Source organism: Canis aureus, chromosome 31, assembly GCF_053574225.1.
Source record: "Canis aureus isolate CA01 chromosome 31, VMU_Caureus_v.1.0, whole genome shotgun sequence".
NCBI classification, from domain to species: domain Eukaryota; kingdom Metazoa; phylum Chordata; class Mammalia; order Carnivora; family Canidae; genus Canis; species Canis aureus.
The window spans coordinates 5,828,950-5,832,508 of NC_135641.1; the positions used below are offsets into that span (position 1 = coordinate 5,828,950).

The 3,559-nt window shown below is 41.8% G+C and overlaps 1 pseudogene; it reads right to left on the bottom strand.

Annotated features, from left to right (window-relative positions):
• Positions 1 to 1,508: 1,508 nt before the first annotated feature.
• On the bottom strand, positions 1,509 to 3,242 carry LOC144302285 (elongation factor 1-alpha 1 pseudogene; annotated as a pseudogene).
• Positions 3,243 to 3,559: the final 317 nt, after the last annotated feature.

The following is a 3,559-nucleotide window of genomic DNA, read 5'->3' on the forward strand; positions in this document are numbered from 1 at the left end:
TTCTCTAACTAGCTGGGGCTCCATGAGATATAAAACTTCAGTGCTAAACATTGTTACAAATTCAAGAAGTTTACTCACTTTGGAGACACACATTATTAACTCTTACACAGGATGCCTTTGAACATGCATCACAATATTTTAATAATTTAAAAATAAAATCCAAACACCTATCTATACAAAGCCCTTTATATAACATTTTTGAAACGAGGCTAAACATGGAAAATAGTTTCACTAAACCCTTTTACTTTTCTCTGGTCATGCATTTTCTGTTTGTGCTTATAGCCTCTCCATCTTATATCTGTCCCCCTCACCACACACACACACACACACACACTCACACACACGTGTCTGGAATGTTGTTCTCTATTTTCCCAGTGAACTAGTTATTCTTCAAGTGCTATCAAGATTATCTATCATTTTTCTCTCCCCTGTCCTCCATCAGGTTATAGCTTTTTTTCCATTTATGACTGAAAAATGCTCTGTACACACCTCTTGTATGGTTCTGTATTTGTATTGTTCCCTTTTAAGTCTCCTATTGGACTGCGACACATCAAATATGGGTCTCTCTAACTTCTACATTTAACATCTCCCCAAATGTATAACATCTAAGTCAGCTGTCTGATGGGCCTGTTGCTGCTTGCATCTCTCTTAGACCCTGAAAGTGGATACTCAAAAATAAAAAGCAGCTTCAACATGTACCCTTTCTTCATTTGATCTGTTGACTGTGATGGTCTTGCAGTTAGTCGAAAGGAGCCTCATTAACAAGCTGTAGATTCCAGGTTCCCTTGGACATATCTTCTGTCCTCCATGATGATTACATTTACAACTGGAAACAGTAACTGCAGTGTTGTTTGGGCTTTATGGTGGTAGGCACAGAATGAAGTTTTGAGCACGCCTAGAGAAATGTTGGAGAACATAGTCCTAGGCAGGGAACAGATGAGGTTTACTCCTGCTTGCTGTAAAGGACACAGATGAAAAGACATAAAAAATTCCACTGATGCTCTGGGACCCACTGACCTTTCACCCTAAAGTTGTCCGGCATTTCCTTGAGAAGGGTCAACCTACACCAATATGAATTTTTCCCAGAATATGTGCTTTATTTCTCCACTTTTAATTACTATGCTGTGCAGGCATATCTGGGTTTCCTGGAACATCCATAAGTTAGTTCAGCAATATTTTTCAAAGTGCTCAATTATATCTCAAGGAGCAGAAACCAAAATGAAGGTTGTAGGTGGTCCTTTACAGTGACCTGTTCTCTGTCCTGGGAGTCTGACTAGGGGAAATAAAGAACCATCTCACCACACCCTTCATGGCATCCAGCCTTGCGGATGCTTCATCTAGAGTAGTTCTAGCTCCGTACTCCACTTTCTTCTTTGCTACTACTCTTCTGTTTCTATTTCTATTGCTTATTCTTTGGTTTCTCTTGCTATATCTGTACATTGAGATCCAATGTTCACTTCCTTTAATCCTTTCCCCTTCATGCTTAGTTCATCCCTATATCTATTCCCTTTTTTTTTTCTCATTAAACTTTTGTTTTAATGGGTCTCAAAATTCTGTGACAGATTTTTGGTCAAGTTGTTTCCATTAAAAAGTACTGATTTTAAAAACTAATAACTTAAAACTGCCACACACGCACAAAAAAAAAAAAAAAAAAAAAAAAAAAAACAAATGGTCCACAAAACATTCTCCTTTCCTTCTGAAGGTTTTACGATGCATTGTTATCATTAACCAGTCTTTTACTATTAAACTTAAATGGCCAATTGACACAAACAGTTCTGAGACCATTCTTCCACCACTGATTAAGACTGGGGTGGCAGGTATTGGGGATAATATTCATTTAGCCTTCTGAGCTTTCTGGGCAGACTTGGTGACTTTGCCAGCTCCAGCTGCCTTCTTGTCCACTGCTTTGATGACACCCACAGCAACCGTCTGTCTCATGTCACGAACAGCAAAACGGCCCAGAGGAGGATAGTCAGAGAAGCTCTCAACACACATAGGTTTGCCAGGAACCATATCAACAATGGCAGCATCCCCAGATTTCAAGAACTTGGGACCATCTTCCAGCTTCTTTCCAGAATGACGAAGCAATGTGAGCTGTGTGACAGTCCAGCACAGGTGCATATCCAGCACTGATTTGGCCTGGATGGTTCAGGATAATCACCTGAGCTGTGAAGCCTGCTGCTTCCATTGGTGGGTCATTTTTGCTGTCACCAGCCACGTTGCCACGACGAACATCTTTGACAGATACGTTCTTGACATTGAAGCCCACATTGTCCCCAGGAAGAGCCGCACTCAAAGCTTCATGGTGCATTTCAACAGACTTTACTTCAGTTGTAACATTGACTGGAGCAAAGGTGACCACCATACCAGGCTTAAGAACACCAGCCTCCACTCGACTCACCGGGACAGTACCAATACCACCAATTTTGTAGACGTCTTGGAGAGGCAGACGCAAGGGCTTATCAGTTGGACGAGTTGGTGGCAGAATGCAATCCAGGGCTTCAAGCAGTGTGGTTCCGCTGGCATTCCCATCTTTACGGGTGACTTTCCATCCCTTGAACCAAGGCATGTTAGCACTTGGCTCCAGCATGTTGTCACCATTCTAACCAGAAATTGGCACAAATGCTACTGTGTCGGGGTTGTAGCCAATTTTCTTAATGTAGGTGCTGACTTCTTTAACGATTTCCTCGTATCTCTTCTGGCTGTAGGGTGGTTCAGTGGAATCCATTTTGTTAACACCAACAATTAGTTGTTTTACACCCAGTGTGTAAGCCAGAAGGGCATGCTCACGGGTCTGCCCATTCTTGGAGATACCTGCTTCAAATTCACCAACACCAGCAGCAACAATCAGGACAGCACAGTCAGCCTGAGATGTGCCTGTAATCATGTTTTTGATAAAGTCTCTGTGTCCTGGGGCATCAATGATGGTCACATAATACTTGCTGGTCTCGAATTTCCACAGGGAGATATCAATGGTGATACCACGTTCACGTTCAGCTTTCAGTTTATCCAAGACCCAGGCATACTTGAAGGAGCCTTTTCCCATCTCAGCAGCCTCCTTCTCAAATTTTTCGATAGTTCTTTTGTCGATCCCACCACATTTGTAGATCAGATGGCCAGTAGTGGTAGACTTGCTCGAATCTACGTGTCCAATGACGACGATGTTGATGTGAGTCTTCTCCTTTCCCATTTTGGTTTAGGTTTAGCGGTGGTTTTCACGACACCTGTGTTCTGGTGGCAAACCCGTTGCCCCTATATCTATTCCCTTTAATGTGTTTTTTCACCTGGGTGATTCTTCAGAGGGTTGACTCGAGTGTGCTATTGAGTTTGCAACCACTCCACTCTGTGATTCTGATTGCCCAGCTTTATTTTCCATAGCAATTTTGACCTTCTTACTCACTATATAATTAACCTATAGATTGTGTTTATACTTCATTGTTTGTGTCCCCCTACTAGTTTATTTCTAGAGATTTTTGCCCGTTTTGTTTATTAATGCATCTCACCTGGAACATAGTAAGTATGCAAACACTGAACAGTAAGTGAACTCTTTGCTTCTGTA